Source organism: Sycon ciliatum, chromosome 12, assembly GCF_964019385.1.
Source record: "Sycon ciliatum chromosome 12, ocSycCili1.1, whole genome shotgun sequence".
In the NCBI taxonomy this organism is placed as follows: domain Eukaryota; kingdom Metazoa; phylum Porifera; class Calcarea; order Leucosolenida; family Sycettidae; genus Sycon; species Sycon ciliatum.
The window spans coordinates 3608016-3625826 of NC_088654.1; the positions used below are offsets into that span (position 1 = coordinate 3608016).

Consider the following 17811-nt stretch of genomic DNA (forward strand, 5'->3'; position numbering starts at 1 on the left):
TCAGTGTACCTGACTCGTCAGATGTGAACTGTGCTGAACTTTTCTCGTTCTGCAATTTCTGCTTTCATCCCGCGCACTGTTGAAACGACTTCAGAGAATCACAAGACGCTTTCCAGATTTGATTTTGAACGTCTCCTTATCCTCCTTGGTTACCTCGTGACAGATTACTGTCAGCAACTTCATAGCAGAACTGGCAGCCATGGCTGAAGTGAAGAAAGGAATGCGCTGCCACGAGGCAAGCAAAACTGAAAATGTGTTTGTTCTTTTTCGGGCACAACACACAGGACGGCGTGACTGGACTCCTGGACTGTGAATAGGGGACTGGTAGAAAAAGTGTACTCCTTATAGGGGATTGCGCGTCAGGATGAAGCTGATCAAAACTGAGTGGACTCCTGGACTCTGTATAGTGGATTTTGGACCAATGGACTCTATATAGGGTGCTGGACATCATATAGTGCATGGACTCTATACTGAGTCCTACATATACAGTAACTACGCAAGAGGTACACAAAAGGAAGTATATAGGGCTGTTTTTGTTGTAACTCAGAGTTTCATGGCAAAAACCAATCATCAGACAACATAAGGAGATTAGAAAAAACGCAGGTATATGAAGGCAAGCAGAGGAGATAGAATAATTCAGTGCAGACAATATGATAATCATTCAACACCTCCCAGAGGCAGTACGCTCTGACGTGCCAGAATCAACATCTCAGGTGCTGGGTGAAACATGAACACGCACACTCATCCACACACACACACACACACACACACACACACACACACACACACACACACACACACACACACACACACACACACACACACACACACTAATCCACACACAACCTCTCGTTCTCACACACTCCACACTCCCGCATTATCACACCTATACACATGCGCACGCACACACACACACACACGCACCAAACACACACGCACCAAAACACACACATGCACCACACACACACATACACACAGCCTCTCGTTCTCACACACTCCACGCTCCCGCATTATCGCACCTAAACACACACACACACGCACACACACATACACACACACACACACACACACACACACACACACCAAAACACACACGCACCACACACGCATGCACCACATACACATACCTACACACAGCCTCTCGTTCTCACACTCTCCACACTCCCGCATTATCGCACCTAAACACACACACACACGCGCGCGCGCCAAACACACACGCACCACACACACATACACAGACACACACACATACACACATACACACACACGCCAAACCCATAGCACGTCATACACGTTATGTCACTTCATAACCCAGCAAAAACTTGCGCTGGTGGCGGCACTTTGATACTAACTCGCTCCTTTTGTTAAGTGAGATGGCATTTGGAGTGGTGAGGATGTGAAACTTCTCCGTGAGGCACAGGCTGCATCGTTTGCTGATGTTGCTGTAGGATGGGGCGCGATCTTTTATTTTCCAGCTGATGTCAAAGTTGCGCTGGGCGTTCTGAAGGTCCCAAATATGCTTTGAGAGCTCCGTCGATGTAGAGTATTTCTCATGCCGGAATGTTGTGGAGTGGTTGTTGTAGCGCGATTTAAAGGTGTTGGCCGTCAGTCCGGTGTATGTCTTGGTCTGGGGAGATGACACATGTGCCTGGTATATGACGTCAGTCGACTGGCATTCCCCCTTGAGCGGGCAGGATGGCTTGACCCGGCAGTTACAAGGCTCAACGGGCGGCCTTGGCTGGAGCTTCGCAGCGTTGTGACCTTTGATGATGGAGGCTACGTTTCTCATGCAGCTGTAGCTGATTTTTATCTTATTTTTGTTGAAGATCTTATTCAGTGCCGAACCCTTTGGAAAATGCTTTTTGATGAGGCCCAGGAACCTTGCACCAACGTTGGTTCTGACCGTTGTGCTATAGGGCGGGTTAAACCAAATCACATCTCTGCTACGCCGCTTCCTTCTTTTCCTTTGTTCCGGTTCGTCACTGTATGCCATGGTTCTTGGATGTCCGCTTGCTGCCAGGGCGTCCTCATATACGGGCTTGGCATCATTAAAGACGTCTTCATTACAAGATATCCGCTGAAGACGCTTGTTAACGCCAATCGGGATCTGCTTCAATACTTGTGGCGGGTGGCAGGAGCTGACATCAACATATACTGGAGTGCTATTTGGTTTTCTGTACGGCTGAAAGGTACCGGTGTTGAGGTTCATTGATATGTCGAGGTAATCGACGACCTTTCTGTTAGCGTCTATTGTAATCTTCAGGCCGTGTGTTTGGAACACCTGGATTATCTCCTTACGCAAGCGGTCAGCTCCATGGCCGGTGGCATCCTTGACTATGGCCAGACCATCGTCTCGGTACAACCCGACACATTCCTCGCCTAGAAGTGGGCGGAGCTTGCTGAGCATGAAGGCTCCTACAAGCTCACAGGCCTCAGCTCCATCGTATGAGCCCATAGTTACGTCGAAAGATCCATCCTTCTCCTTCTTTACCCACGCTTGTCCTTTGTGGAATAACAGCGATTTACGGCAGTGCAATATGATGTCTGTTTCTTTTTCGGATATTGTGGCAAACGTCTTCGCGTAGTCGAGAGCTTGCAGCAGGAGGTCTTCCGTAATAGACGGGTAGAAGTCCACAATGTCAAACACGATGAATGTGAATCTTGATTTGTTTTCGATCGCCTTGAACCAATTGATCACTTCTGAGGTGTTCTTCCACAAATTCTTGCAGACATCGTTGCGCATGGGGCCGATGATACCGTCGATTATGTCCTTGCTGACCACGCCCACCTCTGACTTCGCTGGGTTTATCAGCCTGCATGGCAGGCTCTCTGCAAAGCCATCTTTATGGTCCTTTAAAGTTACAAACGCTTGCGCCTTGGCGAGACACTCCATTCGGTCTTCCAGTTGGAGGTCGACGGCAATCGCTTTTGCTTCAGCGTTGATGTCCGCGTATGTATTGTCGGGAGCGAGCTTGTATTTTTTCGTTATGTTTTCGCGCATCAGCTTTTCATACTGGGGGACTGGCACACGGTACAAGTTTCGAGTCTTGTCTGCTGGTACAACTATCTCGGCGCCGTCCTTGATCAGCTTGATGTCCTTCCTCATTTTGTCCTGGAGCTGGTAGCCTTTAAATCGCGCTACAACAACCACTCCACAACATTCCGGCATGAGAAATACTCTACATCGACGGAGCTCTCAAAGCATATTTGGGACCTTCAGAACGCCCAGCGCAACTTTGACATCAGCTGGAAAATAAAAGATCGCGCCCCATCCTACAGCAACATCAGCAAACGATGCAGCCTGTGCCTCACCGAGAAGTTTCACATCCTCACCACTCCAAATGCCATCTCACTTAACAAAAGGAGCGAGTTAGTATCAAAGTGCCGCCACCAGCGCAAGTTTTTGCTGGGTTATGAAGTGACATAACGTGTATGACGTGCTATGGGTTTGGCGTGTGTGTGTATGTGTGTATGTGTGTGTGTCTGTGTATGTGTGTGTGGTGCGTGTGTGTTTGGCGCGCGCGCGTGTGTGTGTGTGTTTAGGTGCGATAATGCGGGAGTGTGGAGAGTGTGAGAACGAGAGGCTGTGTGTAGGTATGTGTATGTGGTGCATGCGTGTGTGGTGCGTGTGTGTTTTGGTGTGTGTGTGTGTGTGTGTGTGTGTGTGTGTGTATGTGTGTGTGCGTGTGTGTGTGTGTTTAGGTGCGATAATGCGGGAGCGTGGAGTGTGTGAGAACGAGAGGCTGTGTGTATGTGTGTGTGTGGTGCATGTGTGTGTTTTGGTGCGTGTGTGTGTTTGGTGCGTGTGTGTGTGTGTGTGCGTGCGCATGTGTTTAGGTGTGATAATGCGGGAGTGTGGAGTGTGTGAGAACGAGAGGTTGTGTGTGGATTAGTGTGTGTGTGTGTGTGTGTGTGTGTGTGTGTGTGTGTGTGTGTGTGTGTGTGTGTGTGTGTGTGTGTGTGTGTGTGTGTGTGTGTGTGTGTGTGTGTGGATGAGTGTGCGTGTTCATGTTTCACCCAGCACCTGAGATGTTGATTCTGGCACGTCAGAGCGTACTGCCTCTGGGAGGTGTTGAATGATTATCATATTGTCTGCACTGAATTATTCTATCTCCTCTGCTTGCCTTCATATACCTGCGTTTTTTCTAATCTCCTTATGTTGTCTGATGATTGGTTTTTGCCATGAAACTCTGAGTTACAACAAAAACAGCCCTATATACTTCCTTTTGTGTACCTCTTGCGTACTACGCTCTGCCCATTCCGGGCATTTGAGCACTATTGCAGGTTAAGGCGCACACCCTCTGTATACAGTAACTATAACCTTCACATCCTCATATTTACACCTGTCCATATATGACATTAGAATAGCATGCTGCGTACTACTTCCCGTACTACCGGTACCTTTTCTAGTACTCACATATTGTACAACTTTACACACCAAGATAAAATAACAAGGATGACAGCCCTTCAGGGTTAGTTGTCGGTTAGCCGGACAAGAGTGGGTTGTTGGTGTGTCCTCCCCTAGGCCCTTCACAGAAACATAGAAGAGATCAAGCAGATGGAATCAAGAGTAAGTAAGAGATGGATGTCCGATTTTAATTTATCCGTAAAAATTATTTTTTGCCCGCAAAAATATGTTAAGGGGCCGGTCACACTGAGGGAAAATTTGAAAAAAAATTCGTGGTAACCATGGATAGTAAGTTGCCGCTGAGCGGGAGATTTGAGAGATTTAATCCACTCGATGAAAATCAGCTCGAGGCCTCGCTTTTCCGCCGAAGATTATTATCATCCGCAGCTTCCACTGGATTTCTTTGAGTTTCCTTGTTTTTATTGCGTTATAAAGACTAAAGTGGAGCGACACTCTAGAGGCTGTGCTGATGCAGCTCTGGCCCAGGAGCGGGGCTGAAAGACTGCCAGAAGCGAATGGTGACAACAAAATTGCTCGCGTGAGTGAGATTTTTTCATTGTGCGTATGCAGTGTGGCCGTGATGAAAAGCAGAAAAAAAATATTCCCGGTTTATGATAGAGAGGTTTTGCGGAGCGAACGTTCGCAAAGATTTTCGCGTTCCGGGTTGCGAAAACTATTGCGAACGTTTGTGCGAAGTTTGTGTTTTGCATGTTTTTCACTCCAAGAAATTTTCGCGTGCCCTCGCTTGTTTGAGAAGTGGTCTTCATCCGATTATTTTGTTGTTGCGAATGGCGGCACCCTGAGTCACGGCCTGAGACAAGAGCTCTTTGACTACCTTGTCCATGGCCGGAGACCCTCAGACAAACGAGCTGGCTTGTGCCGTAATCTGGCGCATCAACACCTGAAATTCAAAAAGGCATCGTTGATGTAACCGACTCTGAGCAGTGAGAAGACGAGCAGGCAGGAGATCGGAGATGGTTCCGGAGATGAAGAAACACAGGCTGCCACAAGTATAGGAAAGCTAGCACCCGCGGACCAAGCCAAGAGTAGAGATCAAGCACAAACATGAAGATTGAGGGTGGCTCACCGTGCGATAACAGTCCACAAAGAGCGAAAATTACTGCGAACGTTTGCATGTTTCTCGCTCCAAGACATTTTTGTGTGCACTCACTTGTCCAAGTTTGGGAAGTGGTCTTCACCCGATTTGTTTGTTGCGAGTGGCGGCATGTGCACCAGGTACCCTGAGTCACGGCCTGAGATGAGAGCTCTTTGACTACGTTGTCCATGGCCGGAGACCCACAGACAAACGGGCCGGGTTGGCTTGTGCCGTAATCTTGCGCATCAACACCTGAGATTCAAAAAGGCATCATTGATGAAACCGACTCTGAGCAGTGAGAAGACGAGCAAGCAGGAGATCGGAGATGGTTCTGGAGATGAAGCAACACGGGCTGCCACAAGTATAGGAAAGCTAGCACCCGCGGACCAAGCCAAGAGTACGAGGTGATTATGCATTTCTAAGCATTTTTCGTTTCTAAGCAAATGCGTAAAATCAGCAAACCGTCTCGTACATATCCAATGCATGCGGTACAATATTCCAAATATAGCACAGTGAGAGACTTCCCTCGGTCTTCATCTTCCTTTCCCAGCATGTGTTTTGTTCAAGAAGACTAGGTTTGTCTTTATTTTAGAGCAGTTTGTTGCTCTTCGCGATCGCTTCAGTAGCAGAAATAATGTAAAATCGCCCTTTTATGGATCCCGTTTGTGAGGAGCCTGCCGAACCAGGCCCAGAAAGTTCATGTAATAGCAGTAGTAGCGACAGCACTGGATCTGCTAATGGAGAAGAAAGCCATAAAACGACTTCTGATACAGATATGGCATCAAATATTGAGCCGGATGAACCCAGCACAGATTCAGCTAGCAAGCGAGCAACGCTCGCTGTCAGAGCATTCTATTCTCCTGTAACGAGCAGTGCATTTCGTTCGAAGGCCGCTGCGGCAAATGCATTTGACGTGAGTCGGCAAATGTTCCGACATATAGAGAAGGAACTGGAGGTGTCTGGCGTGTTGTCAAACATCAAGAGTGGGCACCTTCCTCCTCCACCTCTGCCAGATGTTCACGACAATGGTTCGGTGACCACACCATCTGCACCTGGTGGCATAGAGTTTGACATGGCAACAGTGGAGGCTGCCATCAAAGCCAAATGCACACGTCCTGGTGACAATGTCAAGTATGGGACACATGGATTGGTGGGCATGTATCGTGAGGGCGTGAAATGGGCCGTGGAGTCAATGCACAAGGGCAACCTGCGGAAGGATGGGTGCAGAGCATCTGAGCTGTTAGCCTTGATGAACATCAAAGTGTCTGACACGACACTTCACCTGAAGTTGAGAGAATATGAGGCTTCGCTGGAACCTGATGTTACCGTCGTGAATGTCCAGACACCATGCAGAACTGGCCAGAGAGCGAAGTTGCCAATGCGATATGAAGTCCAACTTGTGGAGTTTTTGGTTTCAGTGGATGCTGGGAAGCCACTTCTTTAGGGCTCTAATTGCTTGCGGAAGACTTTGTTTTTTTGGCATTAGTACTTGTCACTGTTCTAGCATGTACATGTATGTGTGTAGAATAGAAGAATGCGATGAAATAACACTAAACATAGTCATTTTACACAATGCTTAGAATCTAAAACGTTCATATTCATACCATCATATCAACCCAAATGTAATCCATTCCTTGGGGCGTTATGATAGTCATATTCAGTTGAAACTTGGTGAAGATAGAAAGAAAGGGATCATCTTCTGAGTGAGGCCAAACAATGTATACACATGCGCACTGACACCCCGGTATTGTACGATTTTACAATCATGCTTAAAAATGCATAATCACCTCGTAGAGATCGAGCACAAACATGAAGATTGAGGGTGGCTCACCGTGCACCAGGCTGACCAGCGGTCCACAAAGAGCGAAAATTACTGCGAAAGTTTGTTTCGCGTTTCCTGCAACTTTCGCGTTCAAAACTGCGAACGTTTGCACGAAGTTTTGCTTTTCGTGACGTCAAACAAAAATTCGCGCGAACGTTCGCTCTGCAAAACCTCTCTATCCTGAGGATTGTACCCTCAATGCGACCGGCCCCTAACACAGAAGGCGCATGCTCTGTTCCCACCAAACTCTCACACGCTCACTGTTTTCTGAAGTCCACAATTCCTGATTTCAGTTCGTGCTGTGTGTGTGTGTGCATTGGCAATAGAATTCTTTCAAAAAAAGTCCGCTTTTTAGAGCGTATGTTGTCCAGCACTGACCAGCCCAAGCATTGCAAGTGCAAACAGTGCACTAGTCGCGGAGCAGGGCAACAAACAGTCCATGAGGGCAGTGTTGGTACCGCCGCGGTCAGTTTTTTTTTATTAGTCCCGGCCGTGCCATGACCTTTCACACGCTGTGCATGGTGTAATAGTGGCCGGTATGCGTAACCTTCTCAGTGTTCAGTTAGTGTCTGAGCTAGTGCTGACCCGAATTTGCTAGCAATTCTTCTAGCAAAATATCGAAGAATTTTGAAAGGGAATTTGCTGGCAAAATGGAGCAAAATATCGGTGTGTTGGCTGGGAATTGGGAGATTTTACACATATACGGTGCACATGACTCATTTCGGCACAATTTTACCAACACGTGACTCACTTTTTCTCATTTTTGCCAACACGTAACCCACTTTCGGTCAGTTTTCTCACACGTGACACAAATTTTGGAGCAAAAAGGGAGCAAAATATCGAGTGGCCTAGCAAAATGAAAGCAAAATTTCGACGATGCACGGGCAAAATTATGCCGCAAAATATCGAGATTCAGCTGGCAAATTCGGGTCAGCACTAGTCTGAGCCCTTTTAGCCCCGTACACATTTCCGTATGTGCTCCCGCCCATACACATGTGTTAGGTACCTCCTCCCGTACCCTTTCTAGCTGGCCTGCATGAACTCGCGTACTCACCTTTTGTCTCATTTTGTTCCGTTGGCCTGGGTAGCTACTTGCGCGCCCATAATTGCTATAGCTACCCAGGCCCTTTATCTTGCCGCTCAGACTTGATCTCTCTCTCTTTCTCACTCTTCAATAATCACCATGTAGTTGTTTCGTTCGTCCTGGTCTTAGTCATCCCGTCTCTAATAAATGTCGTTCTACCAACCTGCCTGTTCCCGTTGTAATGTCTGGATAATGTGTCGTCAGTCGTCCTTTTTCGTATTCAATTCATGTATATATCTACACAACTGCACTTCCCTGTACTCACACCCATTCATGCACTCCCTGCTGACCTTTTGCCTCGCTTACTGCACTACTGACCTCTATATTCCCGCTCACCCTGTTCCAGCTTACGCCCTTGCTGACCTTTTGCCTCGCTTGCTGCATGCACCCCTTTTCCCGCTCACCCTGCTCTCACTTACTGCATGCACCCCTTTTCTCTCCTTTGACGTTGTAAGATTAGATATACCCCCAACTCTGCCTTGTTGAATGAGTCTTCCAGAACTTCTTGGGTTAGCTTTCTTCTAGTCGTGCCCTGCTAGTCTTTACCCTTCTTCCTTCCTCTTCTTCGTCTGCCGGAGGTCTGACCTTTATTGCTAGTCTTGATAATAGAAGTACAGTTGAAACCGATGAGTTGTAGCCCCTGTAATTATGTGTGAGAGTCGACGGATCCACACACGCAACACCAGAATGATAATTATATTAAGTGGCAGTAGTACGTAGATATAATTATTATTGATTTGCTACATCAGCGGTAAACATGAGTTGGTGGTCGATGGGTTGGCATGGTGATGGTCTGACCAACCGGATCGAGCCTGGGTCTCTTCTGATCATAACTGTGCATGAATGCACCTTATACAAGCAAAGTAGGCTTTTAAAGTGACTTTTCAAAGTCCTCTCTGCGCACAAAGTGCTCAATGCCCGGAAGGGCAGAGCTTCCTGGCAAGTGAGGTGGAACAGAATTTTATTGCGACTCCGAGTTGCAATAGTTAGCAGAGTTGCATTCGTCATAATAATGTACACAAAAGAAGGGGAAGTATACCCTAAAATCAAATTTTCACCAGTTGTAGTCTTCGGGGTGCTGAGTCGAATGGTCTTGGTCCGAGGAAGCTGAGACGCTCCCTTCCTCCTTTATTCCCAATCGAACTCACGCACTTCCACCGAAACTGGGTGACTGCGCCCTACTAGATGGGTATTTGTATGCAAAATGTCACTAAAAGCGCTATTTCGTTCTTATAAAAGCACGGATGACCGCCATTGGCCCATATGTTGTAGTCTTTTGGACGCTGAGTCGACTGGTTTTGGTCCGAAAAGGCTGCGATGCAGCGTTCCTCCTTTATTCCAAATCGAACATGCTTGAACAAGCGGTCACGTGCTCCTGCGTACACCAGTCACCTGGTCACCGTGCCTGCAGGGTACAACTTACTAGCCTGTTTGACCTTTTTTGGGTGCAGTTCTGTCACTCGAGTTGAACTCGAGTTGAACCTTGAACCCCTCCCCCCCCCCCCCCCCCCCACCACTACCACCACCACACACACACACACCACCACCACCACCACCACCACCACCACACACACACCACCACCACCACCACCACCACACACACAAGGCACATTGGCTGCCGAAGGTTTTCCACGCCTCATCATGAACTTGATTCTGCGCTGCTGTATGTGTTTGCCAACTGCAGGGCAGCAAGAAGGAGACCAAAACGTATTTGATGGTGAGCCCAGTAAGTGTTGCGGTTTGATTCTTTTGTTCTATTTCCACAATCCCTCAACCCAGCAAATCGTAAGAAACACAATACAGAGGACGGCGAAGAGTCTATAGATATAGGAGTGTGGACTTGATAGGGTGCGAAGTGCCCAGCTGACGAGTGCCTTAGCATCACAGGCATTCACAGAACACCATACACGCATGGAGTTGAAGCGTAAATAGACTGAGATCTACATATATATGCACTGTACTCCTTACTGACAGGGGAGTTGGCCTTTATCAATGCTTGTTTGAGAGTTTGAATCTCATTGTGAACCTGATGAGGGCAATTTGCCGAAGTGTTGCAATATTATAGAATGAGATGAACTATTGCAGTGTTAGTAATGGAGGAGAGCGTGTGGACTCTACTCTTAAATGTACTGTTCTGTTTGTGAAAGACTAGATGACTGAGAACTGACTCTAGCCAGTGGGCTAGAAGATTGAGGCATAACTTACCTGCATCATCTTATTCAACTGCTGTCGGTCAACTGGGTACTGGGAGTGAGGGTAACATGGATGCTGCTAACAAGGTTTTGTCAGACTTACCACCTCACCAGGGGCGGATCCAGGAGGGGTTCCAGGGGTTCCGCGGAACCCCCTAAATTTCGTAATGTGCTACTGGCAACCATATGCTTGTCCATGTACATGTATCAGCTATTCAGTTTTGACTATACTGGAACCCCCCTGTAGAGATCGCTGGATCCGCCGCTGCTCACCCTCGCCGCTAGGCACTACATCTGCCACCTTGGTATAGCAGGGATGGTCAAGGAACTGGTGGTGGCCTGACACAAGCCAAATGTCCTTAAGCTGCTTGTCTTCTTCCACATATAGTACAACCTGGTGTAAGCGACCACCTCCCCCCCCCCCCCCCACCCCACGGTGCAAGCAAAAGCCGTCGTTAAAGCCGGGTGGGCTTTAGAACCAGGTCCCACAGTGTCTGTGTAGAACTGTCGGTGCACAGAAAAACGATCGTTAAGAGCAGGTGGTCGTTAAACCCAGAGGTCACTTAGCCCAGGTTTTACTGTAATTGTATAGCCGGTGGTAATGGGAAAGTGGGAACTTTTCTTCTTCTTTTTTTTTTTATATCAGCCCTGTGCCAGGAACATCGTTTCTCCACAACCCTTCCTGCTGATGTACTGCCATCCATAGTGATGTTCATTGTGTGTGTGTGTGTGTGTGTGTGTACGTGTGTGTACGTGTGTGTGTGTGTACGTGTGTGTGTGTGTACGTGTGTGTGTGTGTGTGTACGTGTGTGAGTGTGTGTGTATGTGTGTGTATGTGTGTGTGTGTGTGTGTGTGTGTGTGTGTGTGTGTGTGTGTGTGTGTGTGTGTGTGTGTGTGTGTGTGTGTGTGTGTGTGTGTGTGTGTGTGTGTATGCATGTGCTTGGGTGCTTGGGTACATGTGTCTCTCTGCTGTGCTGACTTGCATGCAGATGGTGACCCGGACGCCTTGATCAACGTTGGTATCGCTATGGACGTAGTCGATCAAAAGCACGAAGCCGCAGCAGCTGCAGCATCGAACGACTAAAGGCCACTAGCGGAGTATTGCCAGGACCTACCGGGTATGTGCAAACGGACATCTGTATTGTGTATGTACAAGTATTGTATTATTTTTATTATTTTTTACTTGGACATTCCCAACAGACCCTAAGGTCTTCTTACAGGGTGCCCAAGATGAATGAACATGTTCACCCTTTACCGACGGAACACACTTTTACCGATCACCAGTGATCGATAAATACTATACTTTTCATTTATGATCAAACTATCGTAACTTGGTCAGTTCTCAGTTGTTTGGAGAGAACAAAGAAGAGAAAACTCTCAGCTGTCGTCTCGAACACCTTACGAAGCGATAGGACGAACGGTGAGTGAGTTACGACGCGCGTAACGTTCGTCACGCTCAATTGGCGCTCAGGGCCGTGATGCGTGACTGAACAGCCGGGATTTTCCCTGGTATTGATATTAAATATTGGTATTGATTTATTTGAATTCGGTATCTCAACAGTACAATGTCAATGTACAACCGTAAACTCGCCGGCTGTTGGCAAGGCTACACTCATTCAAATTCGAACAGGGGCCTTACAACCGGGGAAATACCGTGATAGGCATGGAAAAAACTAAAGATGCTTTTATTCTGTTTTGCTTGCTGTGCAGCCTGCTCAAATCTCACTGCAAGTGCTGCATGCAACAAGCCTGCGTAACCTTGGTAACTGTCGCCCTGATCACCCAGCAAGGCCAGCCAAGGCCAATGGACCGGGCTGCAAGCAGATCACTATTGACTTCTGTACTGTGCTCTAGACTAGCGTGACAATGCTGTAGTCCACCCCGGCACTGGCTTCTGTATATAACTCTGTAAGGTGTTCGCAAGGCACCAGCCATTATTATCACATGCTGCATTCGACCATAATAATGCACATTGAAATTTGTTTGCACTATGCCTGTGAAGCATGCATAACAGATTCTAAATCGTATTCTCTTTATTTTAAGTCGACAATGAGATGGTAAAAATGATAATTGGCTTGTGAGCAACACTGGCTCACACTCAATCACCGCTTTTCACTAATTCTTTTCAGGGAAAAAATCAACGTTTCGGTCATAAAATACCCATCAGGAATGAATTGGGCACAGTGGTTAGGATCGGTTAATAAATGAAACTACAAGTTACACTGCAATGTCCACTAACACCACCAGTTACTAAAAAAATCAGCTCATGCGATAACATTGCACGACACTGACCGACTGTACTGACGTTCTACAACTAACTGGCTAACAGCTCTAGCACATCTTGGATGCGCACTCCAACAGCCCCTCTTCCCCCTCCTTATGCGGGCCGGGCCTGCAAGTGCATTGAAGGGGAAGTTAAGCCTAAATCAAATTTTCACCGGTCGTAGTCTTCGGGGGTACTGAGTTGAATGATCTTGGTCCGTTCAGTCCTTTATTCCCAATCAAAGTTTCTAGGGACCGGCGGATTCTGCTCGAAAAGGTGGCAGATTCTGCTCGAAAAGCAGTGAAATTGGCAGAACCATACAAACCTTATGGCGGACAATTCCTCGAATTCTGCTCCATTTCTTCATCCACATACCAAACATGCATGAGACTTACCAGAAAAAGTACCGAATTCTGCCAATTTTTCTGCCGGCATAATCCGCCGGTCCCGAAATCAAACTCGCGCACTTCCACCAAAACTGCGCCCTACTACAGTGTTGTAGATGGGGATTTGTATGCAAAAAGTCACTAAAAGCCCCATTTCGTTCCGAAGTTATAAAAGCACGGATGACCGTGATTCACCGGGCTCATAGATGTACATGTATGTTGTAGTCCGCTTTCTGACGCTGAGTCGACTGGTTTTGGTCCGAGAAAGCTGCGATTCGTTCGGGACAGTTCGGTTGAAATTTTTGAAGTTGGGCATATTATGGATGTATTTTTGTCGGTAACTTGCGGCCCAGCACAAACATCTACCTGTATCGGGATCTGAAAATAATTGTATAAGGCTTACTGGGCCTCTTGCTCTTCAGGAAGGGTGAAAAGCTGCAGTGTTGATTTTTTTAATCACATTCTCATAAAACCGTAGGAAGACGGAGCACATACCCGCTATATGGTGTGAAACACCTTGGATTGAATAAAGCCGGTTGCTACACTGTGTACATGCACCCTAAGAATTGGGCCCGTGTTCTGGATACAGTCACACAGTTTTCCTGCAATTTTGGAAACTTCAAATAGTTTTGCCATGCATGAAGGAGAGTTTGCCGAAGGCTGCATTTGAATTTTCGGAAGGGGGTTAGCCAATAGAAGACCTTTTACCACGAGCTTTTTGGGGGTCCGAGGCATTTTATCGCTTTAGCGGGGAAAAACACGTTCAAAATTGCATATTTTATTTAGGCTTGCGACTCCAAGGAGATTGGTTATGCCTACTGAACTATCACTGTACAGGTACCGGCAAGAGTACGGGTGGGGGGGGGGGGGGGTACTCTTGGTGCCGGTAATTGAAAGAAAGAAAAAAGTTGTCCAGAAATCTGAATGGGATTCGAACCCACAAACTTCGATCACGACAGAAAAAAATTAAAAAAGGTCGTCAAAAGTGGGGTTCGAACCGCAACCGTTGCAGTCCATGCGCCAAGACCGAAAAAGTCGTCTAAAAGTTGTACTTTTTTATGCAGATTAGCCACTTTTCCGAGCTGAATATATTCAAATCTTCGTCGAAAAATTGTCAAGAAAATGTTAGATGTCTCGAGTCGTTTGCAATTTTCTCTCCATCAGTGCTTGTTTGCGGAAGTTTTGCTTTCCGGACACCTTGATTGGGCCTTTGACCTTATGGATGTCAGTTGTAGTGGTCGTTACTCATTGTCTCGACGTCGCTGGGAGTGTTCTTGTGGGAGCTGTCAAATATTCGTAAAAATCAGGCAAGTGGCAAAGAAAAATTCGCCAAATTTTTGGGCAAGATAGTATGTAGACATCGATGCTTTCCTTTGACTCTCCACCGATGTGGAAACACTTCCAGAAGCGTTCATCGGTGTCCGGTTCTTGATGGGGTCGTGGTGGCCTCCTCGGTTTGGAACAAAACAAAATCAATGCATTGTCTGTTGTCACCAGTGGGAGACGTATTACATGGCAAAGAAACGCACCAGCACCCGTATTCACTCTTGAGGGGCCTGAGATAGAAGCCCACATCATCTTCGTTCAAATGACAAAGTTCTAACCAGGGTCTGCAGACCGTAATTTCAATGTCATTTTTTGGTCCCTTAAAAAATGGCCTAGCCAACAGCCTGTATGTAGTTTATGAAGCATTGGCGTGTTCTTTGGGTTTGCAATCATGTTATATTACTCATGACCTTCTCTTGTAAGATTCGTGCGAAACTGAAAGTTGTAATGTACTCCCAGGACAGCTTGAAGTAGGTTTCAATTCTCGGTGAAGGGCAAAGGTCTTAAACTGTCATTGTGAATGTCAATGGGAATATGATCCAAGAGTCCACAACCCCAAGGGAAATGTGTGATGGACTCTTAGTATGATCTGTGCGCAAAGAACTGCAGTTGAGTCATTGTTTTAGCAATATGGCTGCGTTCTGAGTTTTAGCACATTCTTAGACTCTTATTGTACTGGATCATGGTGTGTGCACTTTATAACACGTGTACATGTATAACAAAAGCTGAATTATACAACGGTAGAAAATGATATGCCCCATTCTCAGCTTTGGTTTCTGGCGTTCTTTTAATTATTAGTATTTCAGGCTGCGTGTTCTTGGGCTCCGTGTTCTTTAAAGGGGAAGTATACCCTAAAATCAAATTTTCACCAGTTGTCTTCGGGGTGCTGAGTCGAATGGTTCTTGGCCCGAGGAAGCTGAGACACTCCCTTCCTCCTTTATTCCCAATCGAACTCGCGCACTTCCACCGAAACTGGGTGACTGCGCCCTACTAGATAGGGATTTGTATGGAAAAATCACTAAAAACGCTGTTTCGTTCTTATAAAAGTGCGGATGACCACAGTTGGTCCATATGTTGTAGTATTTTGGCCGCTGAGTCGACTGGTTTTGGTCCGAAAAGGCTGCGATGCAGCGTTCGGCCCTTATTCCCAATCGAACACGGTTGAGTAAGCGGTCACGTGCTCACTTACAGCCTGTTTGGGCCCGTTTATGTCACTCGAGTTGAACCTTTGAACCAGGGAGTCGCAAAAGCCTCTTACGACTCCCTGCTTTGAACCTTGATGTGAAAATTGTAGCCTGCAGGCACGGTGACCAGGCGGCTGGTGTACGCATGACCACGTGACCGCTTACTCAACCGTGTTCGATGGGGAATAAGGGCCAAACGCTGCATCGCAGCCTTTCTGGACCAAAACCAGTCGACTCAGCGGCCAAAATACTACAACATATGGACCAACTGTGGTCATCCGTGCTTTTATAAGAACAAAACGGCGTTTTAGTGACTTGTTCCATACAAATCCCTATCTAGTAGGGCGCAGGCACCCAGTTTCGGTGGAAGTGCGCGAGTTCGATTGGGAATAAAGGAGGAAAAGAGTGTCTCAGTGTCCTCGGACCAAGACCATTCGACTCAGCACCCCGAAGACAACTGGTGAAAATTTGATTTTAGGGTATACTTCCCCTTTAAGCCTAAAATCAATTTTTCACCAGTTGTAGTCTTCGAGGTGCTGAGTCCAATGGTCTTGGTCCGAGGAAGCTCAGACGCTCCCTTCCTCCTTTATTCCCAATCGAACTCGCGCACTTCTACCGAAACTGGGTGACTGCGCCCTACTAGATGGGGATTTGTATGCGAAATGTCACTAAAAGCGCCATTTCGTTCTTATAAAAGCACGGCGGACCGTGATTGGCCCATATGTTGTAGACTGGTTTTGGTCCGAAGGCAGCGATGTAGCGTTCCTCCTTCATTCCCAATCGAACATGGCTGAACAAGCGGTCACGTGCTTGTGCGTACACCAGTCACCTGGTCACCGCGCCAGCAGGCAACAATTTTCACACCAAGGTTCAACTCAAAGGTTCAACTCGAGTGACAGAAACTCGCTCAAACATGCTGTAAGTTGTAGCCTGCAGGCACGGTGACCAAGTGACTGGTGTACGCACGAGCACGTGACCACTTGTTCAGCCATGTTCGATTGGGAATAAAGGAGGAACGCTGCATCGCAGCCTTTTCGGACCAAAACCAGTCGACTCAGCATCCAAAAGACTACAACATATGAGCCAATCACGGTCCGTCGTGCTTTTATAAGAACGAAATGGCGCTTTTAGTGACATTTCGCATACAAATCCCCATCTAGTAGGGCGCAGTCACCCAGTTTCGGTGGAAGTGCGCGAGTTCGATTGGGAATAAAGAAGGAAGGGAGCGTCTCAGCTTCCTCGGACCAAGACCATTCGACTCAGCACCCCGAAGACTACAACTGGTGAACATTTTGATTTTAGGCTTAACTTCCCCTTTGACGTGGCTCTACTGTACGTGTACCGTAAAGTACCGTTGATCCGCCCCCACGCCATGTCGCTTCCCAGCTGGGTTTTCGGCAGGGGGCGGGAATTAGATCAAGGCTGTCAAGTGCAGTACGATGTACAACAACGTAGAAGTTCAGACTCGATGCGCTGGATTGTGCACATTTTGATCCTGGATTGGCAAGTATTGTGTACAGCAGTGCATGCGTCGGCTCAACATCGTATTTCGTTGTATACGCCGAAGTCGCTTCACAAGGAGAACATCAACAGGGGGCGGGAATTAGAGAGGGGGCGGATCAACGGTACTTTACGGTACATGTAATGTAAAGAACTTGGTGTGCCCCCCGTCAATTTCTACCTGTAAACAACTTGAGCACATACACCGGAATACAGCGCTGAACCAATTTAATTATCACGACTATGCACATGGACCACATGATAGTACATTCGAGCGCAGGTATTCGGGGGGGGGGGGGGGGGGGAACTTTACATTATTTCACTTGCAAACACATTGCACGTTACGTGCGATTTCGATTCCTTCACTGTAGATCTACAAAAGAAAAGGAACAAAACAGCCGAGCTGCAGCATGCATTCTTGATCAATAATCTGGCACACCCTGGTTTCAGTCAACCACATGGTAGCAGCTAAAAGTGCTTATAGCCGAGACACAGGCAGGAAGTGCTATATGTGTGCTTTCTTTTCCATCTCCTTCACAATGAGGAAAC

At 47.2% G+C, this 17811-nt stretch overlaps 1 long non-coding RNA gene across 2 annotated transcripts; it reads left to right on the top strand.

Moving 5' to 3' along the window:
- The first annotated feature begins 4318 nt into the window (after positions 1 to 4318).
- Positions 4319 to 12708, top strand: LOC135828192 (uncharacterized). Of its 2 annotated transcripts, XR_010555586.1 has the most exons (4): positions 4319 to 4570; positions 10095 to 10136; positions 11593 to 11721; positions 12314 to 12708. It is a non-coding gene; the product is annotated as an uncharacterized LOC135828192 (long non-coding RNA). The 2 variants fall into 2 exon arrangements; XR_010555587.1 differs by lacking the exon at positions 10095 to 10136 and having other exon boundaries at positions 4536 to 4570.
- Positions 12709 to 17811: the final 5103 nt, after the last annotated feature.